Here is a 13,581-nt window from a genome sequence, read left to right as displayed (position 1 = left end):
ATCTATCTATCTATCTATCTACCTACCTACCATCTATCTCAGACCATGATTCACATGGAGACTTCCAAGTTCAATCCAACACAACAAAGTTTATTCTAGTTTGTTCCCTTTTTTATGTGTAACTCCCTTCTCCAAAAGTAAGAAAGCTGCCTTCAGTACATTTCAGTAAGTGATATTACATCCCCCTGGATGTAACCTGCCACAAGTGTACCCAGTGTGGCTGCCTCCTCTCTCTGCCAGCTCAGATTCCACATTCCCAGCGGCACCTGCAGGCGGACAGCTCCCATCCTACTTGGGCTCTGACACCTCACATCACCCCTCTGGGGGGATGCCTTCCTCATCTTCCTTGGGCTCTGATCCCCTTCACCCAGCCCCCTTCTCCATCCTATTTGGTCTCCAATACTCCCCACCAGTCCACCTGAGCATGGACACTGTCCTCTGCCTGCTTGAGCTCTGCCACCTGGAGCCAGGTGAGGACTCCTTGGAGATGGCCTTCGTATCCCGCTAGAGTATAAATGCCCCCAACTGGGCCAGCCCTCTTTGTGGACTCACCCTTAACCTGCTCGAGTTCTGACACTCCATGCCCACTCTCTTCTGTATCCATGCCCTGCTCCCCTGCTGGGGCTCTGACACCTGCCGCCCTAGTGTGAACCACCTTCATCCTGCTTGGGTTCTCGGCCACTGCCACCCTCCCGGACACACACACCTAGGATGCCTGCTTGCTCCATCCCATCAGACTGAATTTTTCAGGGAAGGAAGAGAAGGCCCCTGAAACACTTTCTAACATTGACAATGAAGGGCTTCAAGATGTCTACAGACTTATGATGAACCATTTTTCATCTTAATATTTATAACTGTCTACTTTTTATTACTGTTATGAATTACTAATTTACACGAGACGAATAAAATTCAATGAGTTCATTGGCATCTCATAAAATATAAAACTAACCTTTTCAATTTCAAAAATAGCCTTTCAATTCTGAGGAAAGATTCATTTTATCTCATATCCATCTCCCACAAACAAATGGAGTGAGCCACCCACAGTGTTTTTGCCATTTTCAAGAAGACTGTGGTATGAAAAAGCTTGGAGAATTGGAGGTCTATAGCAGTTACTTCACAATTAATAACAAATCATGCAAATTTCCAGCTTCCCCCTTTGTAATCACGATGGTTTTAAGAAAAGTCTGGCTTCAGTCATGACAGAACCAGCACTTTGGACTACAGTTACTGCCTGGCAAATGCCTTTTTTTTCAAATCTTCATTTTTTACGTACAGTGTTGGTGTTGATACAGACTAAGAATATGGATAGCATTTTATATTACTTTTAATGAGATCAGAAAATTGATTTACAAAGGTTAACTTTTAATAAGAACTCATTTTTCTTGTTTTCACTGTCAAATTTTGTTTAGAAATTTGATGTGTGTGTGTGTGTGTGTGTGTGTGTGTGTGTGTGTGTGTGATCACTTTGCAATCAAGTTTACTCTAGATAGTTTTCTTTTAATACACTTTATGTTAAACCCCTTATTAATATTTCACATTTGGGGAAATGTATTTATTCTTATTATCTAAAAATATTCACTATTTAGAAATACATGCACTACTAATTTCTGTATTTTATGTTTTGTTTATGACATCATAAACATGTTTAAATAATAACTAGTTTAAAAGTGAAACTGTTTATTTGATTATATACTATTGTGTAGCTCAGAAAACAATAAGTCAGGTATTACTGAATTTAACATTTTCCATTGAAGGTTTTTTCTTTTTGTAAAATATCCATATGTCCTTTCTTAAAACTAGTGCATTCTAGCCCTATTTCTGCATATGCAGCTTGATTTTAAATACGCTATTTTGAAATTCAACGGTGGCCAGACATTTTATTCTGGAATAGGGACAAGGTAATTTCTTTTCCCAAGTGTGAATGGAAAAAAATTCATTATTTTTGTCTGATGTTTGTCTATGGAAGTTTTATAGGCTTTTCCTTTTTCCAAGAATGCTGAAACTGCTGTTATTTTAAGAGCATGTTTTGCTTGGATTTATTTTTTCAGGAGTGTGTTATTTTTAAAAAAATATATGACAATACACCAAACAAAGATTTTTCATTGTGTACAATACTGATTTCAATAAGGGCTACAATACTGTGTTATGTAATTTATTAGTTTTACTAATGAATTCACCTTCAAATAATGTAGTCCATTGTATGAAAAATGCTATGGGTGTCTATCAACTTCCAATCCTAAAATCCCTCTTGATCCTTCTTTCTATCTTACTTTTTTTTCTTATCTTGAAACAATATACTTTTAATTAATAGCCATATGGGATTCAGCAGTAATGTTTTTCTTTTCTGCTTGCATTACAAAAATGAAAATGAATGTGTGCTCCTCCCTGATTGTGGTTTATGATTTAATAATGCGACAGTTCCTGCTTTTGTCAGTATTCCTACGTCGACAAGCGTATCTTGTGGCCACCAATCTTAGACACATCTTATACCATAAGGGCATCAGGAATAAACAGCAAATTTCATAAGTGGTCCGCCTTTAAGCAACATGTCAGGTGCAAGGAGAAATGCAAAAAATTTTGTCATATAGTTTTTCATTCCATTGAAGCTTTTCCTTTGGCTAACTTATAAAAATGCATATTTCCACTTAGAATGTTTTAACTCTTTTACCAATCTAATCACTGAACACATATTTGTTTTTAATGAATTTCCCTGAAATTCTGCCTTTCATTTACAATGCAAAACATCTAAACATTTTCACATCCCAAAATAGAATATAATTAAATTATTCATATAGTTTTTTATAATAAAAGGCTCATGTATCCTGCGACAGTCTATGAAAAGGAATCAATTAAAACAAATGTTATATTTTCACGTCTAGAAAATGTTTTGTAATATTTGTATAAAGCAGACAAAACATAGTATTGTTACCAAAATAATACCTATTATATACACTCCTACTTTTTCTGAAACTCTATTTTCTAAACTCAAATTATGAATAGATTTCCCATTGGGTAATATGTCTCTCATCTACAACACGGAGTTTGTTGGGATGGATTAGGCATTTCTCCCCCAATGTTACTTTAAGTTGCTTAAGATTTTCAGAAGACATATGCTATCTAGGAGCTGGAACTGCAAATTTTAATTTTTTAAATTTGCATAATACATGTGTCCACTGGATTGAACTGCTGACTTCACTCCATCTTTTAAAGATGGAGTAACGCTCTGCTCAAATGCGCAAAGCCCGAGTAACACTAATGAGAACCATTTAGTCAGCTACTGACATTTATGGACATGATGATCGAATGGCAGGCAGTATAGGCCGTAAACTCCACTGTATGTATGGCTTTTAAATCCACAAGGTGTGCAAAAATTTTCTCAGACAACTGCATTCCGCTCAGAGATCTGTTGAGGCAGCCTGGGGAGGCCCAAGGGAAAGGGACAGCTCTGCTCCTCCCAGTAACCTTGCGATGGGACAGACAGACAGTGTATATAAGAAAGCAGCCAACCTATAAAGAGCAGGTGCTAGGGGTTGAGATGAAAGAAAGAAAGGGGAAAGGGAAAAAGGAGTTATAATAAGGCAGGAAAGGATTAAATTTCAACAGTGCAAATGGATGATAGATCAGAGGAGAAATACGTATTTACCAGTTTGTCAAAAAGCTACATACATATATGGGGATAGATGGGGGTGGGTGGGAAATGGGGTCAGGGTGGATCTTTTTATTCACACTAAGAATAGTCCAGGAATGCACCATTATGTTAGAAAATTGGCTTCATTGGTCTTTGGTATTATTTTATAGTCTAAATGAAATTTGGAAAATAACCAATAAGTAAACTCATAGTTCTGGCCAAACCTTCATAATGATTTTATAATCTCTAGGAGACCTGTAATGTCTGGGAGTCTCTATGGACCCATAGCTAGAGGATCTCAAAACACACAGCCTTACCAGCTTTTCTCAAGACCCTCCTTATAAATCATGCCTGTTTAGAATGAATTAACCTTCTTCTCCTCAGGCCCAGCTTGTGAAATGTGTGATACAATTACATTCCAGTGCTATCTACACATGTCATATTAAATGACAAAAACCAATAAGCTCTAAATAGCAAATGCTGCCGTACAGTTTCCAGTGTGACCAAACAGTAGCATAAAGGGCAGGTTGGGTGTTCTCATAATAGTGTGTAAACGGTGAGATGCAGAGCAGATTGTCATTTCAGACTGAGAGGAACATATGCAGAGGTTAGCAGGGGCCACTCAGTAAAGAGAGACACTTATTGGATGTGCTGTGAAGTGGGGAGGCTTTCTTACTTTGCAGATATTTTCTCTTTATTGATTAGTTTTGCCAGCTTTTTGCAAAGGATGTTTCAAGGAATAATGGTTTCAACAATGTTCTGGTTAAAAAAAAAAGTTTCATGTTTACACGAGTGTGAGAATGTAGCATACTCTTAAATCCCGCCCTGGGATATATAATATATGTGAGCAAAATAAAGGTTATGTAGTGTTATACAGCTTTTAAAAATATGTTTTAAATAGCTTCATTTATTTGACCTTAATAACTTCCTGTATTTAATCCTAATAACTTCCTGCAATGACACTGCTGTTCTGCAATATACAATTTTTTAAAACCGATATATTTTTCCCATTCATCTGCATATTTATTCTGGTAAAGTAAAATTTCCTGAGCCATTACCTTTCTTCTTCAAAATATTTTAGCTCTTTCTCACCTGTTTGGTTTTCTAAATTAATATATTTTTTTTCCAAATTGAAACAGTGCTTTGAGTTTTTAATTAGAATTCATTAATACTTTCACACGGAAGAACTGATCTATTTATTTGAATAAATCTACTCTTTAAGAACAGATCATGTGTTCATTTGTTCACGTCACCATCAATGGAAGGGAAAATTAATCAGTACATGTTTACAGTTTGCTTCATAAAGGATTTACTTTATTTTGTTGTTGTTATTGATATTGTTAGTGAGAATTTTAGTCTTAACTAGTATTTAGGCATTTAGAGAAAACTTTATTGATTTTTATCCCCACATTCATTTTTTACCATCTAATTGTCTGAGCTATTAGAATTTTTTTAGATGATTTCCTTTGGTTTTCTAGATTAACTTATATTATCTGGAAAAAAACACAATAATTTTGTGCTTTTATTTTCTTTTATTATTGATAGATTGATAGACCTGTTCCTGCTTTGTATCTTGTATTGATTTGAAAGGTAAATGTTAGTGTTAATAAGCTATCCTTATTCCATTTTTTATGTTAAAGGGAATGACTACAGTTTTTCACCATTAAATGAAATGTTGGCAATTGATTTGATGTGGGGACTAATTATCTTGTTAAATAATTATTCTTAAAGTCCTAGATAACAGTTTTATATAGAAACAGAAGTTTAGTTTTACTGTAGGCTTTCAAAATCTTTCTCAATGTTCATATGGTTTATTATTATTTGCCTTTTAAAATAATTATTTTAATAGATATCTTAATATTAATAAATAACTTTCCCAGCTATGAGTAGTTATTTGTGTTGAATTGTTCTTAAATATACCAAGGAATATGATTTACTATTATTTAAGATTGTTTTTTTTCCCTGTAGATTTCTAAAAACAATTGTTCAGAGATTTTTCTTCAGCTGGAGAGAGGGGCAGGGAAGGGAGATCTTTTCTGGGTATTTGTAGCAAGGATATTGTCCATCATGGTATATGCTCCCTAAAATTTTATTATTTTGATATAGTGTAAGAAATATGAGCTCCTTAAAGATTCTGCAAATTCACCACAAAAATATCTAACCTGGGAAACTTTAAGAAATTTTTGATAAGTTAAACTTTTTGCTCCATAATTATTGATCTGTTAAGGCTTCTTTTAAAAATTTATGTTGATAATTTCTTTTTGTGTATCAATTTTTGATAAAATGTAGCTCCCTATTATAACAAATTTGTATATTTTTTGCATTTGTTCAAAAAGAAGAATGTAAAGCAGGTATTATTGAAAAAGGGGTGATTGGAATCGAGAAAATTTGGGAAACATCGAACTGAATAAAGTTTAATAGGTTTTCTTACTGCAGATTTTCTCAGAATTCTCTAAGGCAGTCCTTTGAATCTCTCAATGAGAGAGACATATAGTAAGCAGGCAGTGATTGCCAAACTTATTTATTAGGGAACTATTTTGCCTAGAGCACCGTACAGATGGAATAAACTTTGAAGAATGCCAATTTACATCATACCCATCCTAGAGAAACTAACAGATAGGTAGGTAGGTAGATACAGACATACAGATAATTATAGAGCAATTTTTGAAATTTGCCTTTGAGTTTTAGCAATGTTTTAAAATTAATCATAATTTGGATTTAAACTTTTGTTATACTTTAAGAAAGGACTGTGTTTTCTTGACTGAATTTCCTTTTCCTCAATGGTTGTGACTTATATAATGGTCACCTCTGGTCAGATCTTCTTGAGAATTCAACATAAACAGAGTTATTTCCCCTTTGACCTTGTACCCTGGTTAATATTTTCCCTTAGGCATTACTTGAATATTTTCTTTTAGGAAAGGTTTAGAAGTGCTGTTGATTGCCATTTAGGAAAGAAATTCTGAATGAAGACTAACTAAAAATAACCACAACATAGCAAGAGTTGAGAATTCTTCAAAAGCTATGTCCTGAGTAAGGAAAAACATAGACATGTTTCTTAGACAAAACTATACTTCCCATGGCATATAGAACCATACTTAGCTAAGGATTTTAAAATGCTTAACCAGTGATACACTGGAGATAAAACATGAATTATCATCATTTTTGGAAAACTGGAACGGGACTCCCCGGCAGACACTCACACAGATCCACATGTACATTCACACGGACACGCACCCACGGCCCTAAACGTTACCGGGAGAAGCACGTGAAAGGCACACAAAAGGGAAAAAGATGAACTTTACCTCTTTCCTAATTTGGTCTAGACCCCGCCCATATAAATCTGATTTTTTGTAAACATCACACTCTTCTATTCCTATAGTAGGTAAGATGCGCCTTACTGCTGAATCATGAATGCAGCTTCTTTAATAGGCTCATGAACCACAGTATGTCACCAGCTAGGAAGGGGTATTTGCTCAATGTATTTGAGTGGCTTTCCAGCAGCACAGGCTCTTTATAGACTCCATTAGGCCTAATCAGCTGGGTCACGCAGGGCCCAGAATGAGGCGCCTCCGACAGAAGAGAGAATAACAACCAAAATTTAAGTAGCCTCACTTCATTTTGTTACTTGTCAAGAAAAATGGGCCCAAACTTTGCATCATTCTTAGGGTGCTCATACAGTGAACATTTCTGAAATAACAACTACAGAGTAAAGCACTAAGACCCAAACAGGCAAGAAGCTCTCTAGCCTGAGAGTTCCCTGGGATCCACACGCACAAAGCAAGAACTGCTTTGGGCATCTGATAAAATACGCATTCATGCCATGGAGCTAGGGGTTGGATGTGATCTTTGTGACCCGAGATTCCCCCCAGCCATTCTGGAACTTGGCCCTTCAGGCAGAAAGAGCGGAGGCTACAGCAGCACGTCAGGTGCTAGAAGGGGAAGGGCTCAGCATACCAGGAGCTCTGCTCTTTTGCTTCAGCAGACATCGTCCTCGTTATCTCTGACCCCACTTTCAAAACACCAGGAACAGCCTCTTGCTCTAGAGAAGTCCAGTGCTTACGTTTCCCTTGACCAGAGCAAAGCAAAACAAAACAAAAAAGCCATCCACAGTTCTCATTTCATGGCTTCAGCAATTTCTTATGACTTCTCCATACCACAAAATGCAACTGATGAATTGTCTAAGTGACCCTAACTTGCACAACTGTGCTGTAAGGAGTCTGCCCAATTGGTTTGCTCTTGAAAAACCAAGAAGTACAGGAAGCAGTCACCATCCTCTCATGTTAGGAAAAGGCCAGGATTTGTGAGCAGCCAGAGGTATCCATTAGCTACAATGGTCTACCTTGGAACTGGCTCTGCAAGAAAAACATTTTGTAAGTGTGATGCATTTAAAGGACAGAGTGATCTACATTGCAATAGATAAATAGCAAAGCGAAGTGGTTTCTTTGGAAATTAGAGTTGCCCAGTCCAAATCATTCACATACCTCTGCTGATAGATTCTGGGATTCTGTTTCTGTCCACATTCCCTGGGATGGAACACAGACAGACATCTGAGTACCACAAAGAGACCTTTCCTCACCCATCAGTGTCTGCTGCCACGTTCGACAATTGCTGCACTCAGCTCTATTCACCCCAACCCTCTCCTCTCCGGGCATTCTAAGTACAAGTCCTTCTCGCTGCACCAGAGACCTCGCTGGCATTTCAGCAACCACAGCACCCAACAGATTCTGAAGACAGTTCCAAGCAGCTGAAAGGAGAGGCTTACCTCAAACACGTGAGTGAGGAGAAGTCATCGGAAGGTTGGAGGAAGATCCATTTCAGCACCGTTGTAAACCTGCCAAGAGTGAGGTGATATAATTTACCTGGTTAATCGCTTGACCTCTCTGGTCAATACCCCTTATCCTCTGTGGCCCCTCTCCACTCTGGCACTTTTCACTGCTTTGGTTTATTTTAACGAACATGGCCAAGTGTACCTACTGTATGAATGGGGCCTTGGGCTAACTGTGTGTGGAAAAGGGGGGACAAGATGCAAAAGACCTAGTTCTGTAAACTGTCATTTCTGTGAGAGCTTTATATCCCGGGTATCTAGAAGAACCATGAACACTATTCTACCTACAGCAACTAGAACGGTGCCTGAGCAGTAGTACACCCCCAGCATCTAGAACAATATATGGTACACAGAAGCATCAACTAAGTATTTGCTGAATCAGTGAACTAATCATAGCTATGCCTTACCTAAAGCTCACATGGAGCAGCTGTGTGTCACGCTTGAGATAGGAATTGCAGGTTTTAGTTAGCAAACAGAAGCACAGCTCTGCTCTGCTCTTATTGACATCAGGGGAGAGATTTGTGTCATCAAAGAGGAGAAACTGCATTACTAGTCTTATATTTGCCTCATCCCTCACAGGGAAACTCCACAAACTGAACCCCATAAATTGTGGCCCCTCCCTCCCTGCCCCCCGCATCCCTTTCCTTCTCTGGGGCCCTTGGATCTGCAACCCCAGGGCTCCAGAGCTTTGCACCGTGGCTGGCTATCCCGAGGCCGCTCCAGGCCACTCCGGAGGCAGGCCTGCAGCAGGGTCAGCGGGGGGGAGTCTGGGCTCTCTGGGCCTGTCACTCAAGAAGAGTGATCCATCCAGGCTCAATGACAGCCTCCTGACCCTAGGGGATAAATGTGTAGGTATCGCTGACCGTACTCCAGATGAGAGGGAGCCAGGCATGTCCCTCACCTTCTCCTCCCATCTCAAATCCTCCCCTGCCCTGAAATGTCCAGCAGTCCTGCTGTGGCTATTGTTTCCTCCAGCTTATTCACACAGGACTGGTTGGATGGGGATGGCAATTTGGGTGTGGATTCAATGAGGAATAAGGCAAGCATGAAGGAAAAGACAATGCAACTACTTTCCAGGAGTGCAATTAATTTCTAGCAAGAAAATAAAATTACTGATGGTGATTTCTTTTTTAAAGTTTAGTGAATTGAAAAAATTGGAACTAGAATAAGGTTTCAGTAAAGAAGAAATTCCTCCTCTAAATCAATTCCTGGTTGCTCAAAATACCCAGGATAAATTACAATATAAAAGAAATGATGTCAACCATATGTTGTCAAAATATGTTTTAAATAAATGATATGTTAGTAAAATTCATTAACAGTACAGAATATTTTCCAGTTAACTCAACTGGTTTAACCTAAGCTGTTCTACAAGTCTACTCGGTACATATGTGAAGGCATGGCCCATGGGCAGATTACTCGTCCACATGCAGATTTTAGGACTTTACATTTGTATTGTAAGGGACAGGACTTACAGTTAGAAGACCTGGATTCAAAATCTCACTCAGCCACTTAACTGTCCTCTTAGGCAACCTTTCTGCAGTTTCCTTCATCTGTAATACTGGGGATAATAACAGTACCTACCTCATGGGATTGTTGTGAGCATTACGTGAGGCAATACACGCAAAGACTGAAAACAGTGCCTGGCACAGAGTCACATGTCATAAATATTAGCTGATTATTTTTGCTAATTAATTCTGCTCAAAGGATAAAAAAATAAGGACAATTGCAAATCAGTTATAATGATAAAATAATTTTACAACAGGTTTTTTTTTATTGCCCTCTTTATATATTTTGGTACTGTCTGAACTGGTTTTGCAATGAGCAAATAAACATAAAACTGATTTGCAACTATCAATTATAGTTAGAATAAATGCATTCAAATAACAGGAATCATTAATCAGCTTTCAGAAAATGAATCAGGGGCTTTACAAATTTGATACTGAAGAGATGGGAGAGATACATTCAAATTCAGAGCCTCTTTCAGCAGGAAGGCATTAATCCTGTTCCTTTGAAGTCAAGGTCAACCGTTCAAATGCTGGGAGGGCTGATGAGCCAATTTGTTAAGGACAAATCATTACTGATAGTCCCTTTTCTGACTGCAGACAAAAACACAGACACTAGCACCTACTTAACGTAGGGGCCGAAGGAGAATGTGTCTAGAAGTTATCAAAGAACCCATCATTCTCAATGTCAACTGCTTCAAACTCTATATTAAGCAAACAAGTAGCTAGGATTAAGTAAAGTCTTCATTTTTTAACATTTGGGTCTGCAAATACATACAAACACACAGTGCCAAATTATTCACTATGAGTTGTGCTCTGTCAATTCATTCAATCACCCTAAAAACTGAGATTTTTATGGAAACAATATAATTAAAATTTAACTTAAACGTTTATTCTCAAGCATAAGAAAAAGGGAACCCTTCTCTTATCGTTTTAAACAACAATTAAAAATATGAAAATATCCCATATGTATTCTCTCAAACTCTTTGTGACTTCTTAGATCTAATTTTATTTTCTTCATTCATATTATTCTTTTTTAATTACATGATAAATAATATCTGAAAATCATTTTTGAGATTATTTTATTTAAAAAAATTAAATTAAACTAAATCCTGGATGTAAAAAGTTTGAAAATGTTGATTAAGAGATAAGATATATCACCACTTAAAGATGTTCTCAAGACTATATATATATATATATATATATATATATATATACACATACATACATATATATATACACAAATATAGATGTGTATATATATACATATAATTATATATATATATAATTTTAATGTCGTTCTCTGATGTTCTCTTTTGCTAAGATTTAGCAATTCATTTCCCTCCCTGAAATTTGTGTATATATATATATCATCAGGTGGTGATAGTTGTGCTGTTGGTGGTGGTTGGTGGTTTAAGAAAATATTTTTTTGTAGACTACAATACTTGGAACACTTAAAGCCTTATATTCTGAGGAAATGAGTTATAAGATAATTCCTGTGTAATGAAGAGAGCAACTGACATCCTGAACAACTTTCGCAATGAGGAGCTTCAAAGGCCAATCAGCCCAGCACCGGCTTAGCTGGAGGACACACTTTTCTGGGATCTCGTTTCGGGTTTGGCAATCCCACCTACAGCTGCAGCTCACAGCCACCAGAGGTCAGACTTTCACATCTGTCCCCACTAGATGATAAACTTGAGTCTGAGACAATGGTGTGTTTTTTCAGCACCCACCCCATGTCCTTCTTCCATTTAGCTCTATCACAGGCAAATACAAGAAGAGTATATATAAATATAAGAAACACATGTTGTACTTTCCCAGGTGAAAACAACTTTATGAGAAAAAAAGAAGGAAAAGATGGACATCAGAAAGGCAGTTCTTTTAAGGAGCGAGCTCTGGTTCTGAGGAGGAAGGGCCCAAACCAAGCAGCCTACGAATCATTTTGAAAAGACAAGGAGAAAGCAAAAACTCTATATGAGCAATCTGATGATCAAAAATATAGTATGATACCTGATTTCATTCAGAAAAATAAGCTTCACCAAAATAAGACTAGTAAGAGTAACGATGGCGGTGGCAGTAACGGTGACGGTGGTAGTGACGGCGGAAGCAGCAGTGGGAGCCAACAAGTACTGAATACACTCTTCTTAGCACGGCACATATTATTATAACCTCATTTTAGGGAGGAGGAAACCAGGCACGGAGGATTTTCTACTAGTTATCAAGAGCCTGGAAAATGTTCCTATCTTTGACAACTACAATCTCACATTTGAAAGTCTGAACAAAGAAAAGAATTCAACGAAGGAAGAAGCCATCAGCTTCCCACTGTTGACAAGAATATATCCTATTAATTCCAGGGCTATTTATAACAGCAGACTTTGGAAACACCCTAACTATCTAATAATAATAGAATAACTATATAAAATAGGAAATATTATCTACCCATTACCATTTTAATTATGAAGATTAGAAGCAGTGAAAACAAAATGATTGGTGAAAAGAAAACAGCAATTATGGCAATTGTGTCTGTACCATGAATAACGCTTTGTAAAATATGTGTATATATGGAAAAAGATACAGAAATCGGATAGAAAAACAATGTATTTGATAAGGGGTAGTTTTATAGGGATTACACATTTTTAAAAGTAAAAATCCTGGAAAATATTTTTAAAATATTGCCAAAAGATACAATGTGAACGTTTCTCCTCATGGTATTTCAGAGCATAAGCAAACTCAGTTTATTTCCCGTAGCGGCTCTCACCCAAGGTTCGTCCAACAGCCACATCTAGGCCTTGTTACCCACCCTGTTCAGGGTGGTCAACTACATCCCTCAAAGCACCCACGAGATCCAGCAAAAATAGTTACTGTTTTTGTTAGTAGCAGTAATAATATGCCAAATGTGTATAGAACTCTACAGTTTAAAAAAATATTTTTGCTTCACTTATTTCAAATCCGATTCCTTATTATGAACAAACATTGCCGTTTAGAATCCCATGGCGCTCCCAGTAGGTAGACATCCCGGACAAGAGCAGCGGGGGAAGTACAGATGGTTATGAATGCACTCTGAACAGCAGAGAAGCAACTTGTCCAATAAACAGGGCACAGCCTCTACTTGCCTTCCAGCAAACCCATTGTACCTCTAAGTCACAAAAATACAACACACTGCAAATATGAACATTACAAAGAACAGCAGGCTTTCATGAGACATAATGGATATCCACTTCCCTCTCCATTACACATGCTGTTTGTGGTTTCTGAAGTTCTCTATTATTGCAATCACCCCAGATCAACTGAATGAGCACAGTGTCTGAAAAATCTGTATTTTCTAAAAACCTTCCCAACTTTTAAAAGTCAATGCAGTATCTTTTTTAGAGCACAAAGCCAAAGAGGTAGAAAATTGTACCCAAACTTTAAAGTTTTACCCTGTAGCCCATGCCTAGATAGGTCCTTCCTTGGATGTGAGCATTCCTTTTAAGGAATTACCTACCATTTAGGAAATTAAAAGCCTATTTAATCCACACAACCTCCAGCTGTTGATCAAGACCCACAGCTGTGCTTCTTCATACCTCCCCACACACTGTCCACATTTAACACATGCAAGCTAAAGACAGCTTAAAATGCCTCTTCTG

The 13,581-nt window shown here is 37.4% G+C and overlaps 1 protein-coding gene across 2 annotated transcripts in view; it reads right to left on the bottom strand.

The window, feature by feature from the left end:
* TTC29 (tetratricopeptide repeat domain 29) overlaps positions 1-13,581 on the bottom strand; it is a 360,428-nt gene that overhangs the window by 338,012 nt on the left and 8,835 nt on the right. For both annotated transcript variants that reach the window (XM_019730723.2, XM_074338461.1), the window contains exon 2: positions 8,391-8,459. The gene's annotated coding sequence lies outside the window, so the exon portion shown is untranslated. The remainder of the gene's footprint in view (positions 1-8,390; positions 8,460-13,581) is intronic.

The sequence above is a fragment of the Rhinolophus sinicus genome, linkage group LG07 (genome assembly GCF_036562045.2).
Source record: "Rhinolophus sinicus isolate RSC01 linkage group LG07, ASM3656204v1, whole genome shotgun sequence".
NCBI classification, from domain to species: Eukaryota; Metazoa; Chordata; class Mammalia; order Chiroptera; family Rhinolophidae; genus Rhinolophus; species Rhinolophus sinicus.
Note: the sequence above shows the minus strand (reverse complement) of the source record. Positions and strands in the feature narration are given on the sequence as shown.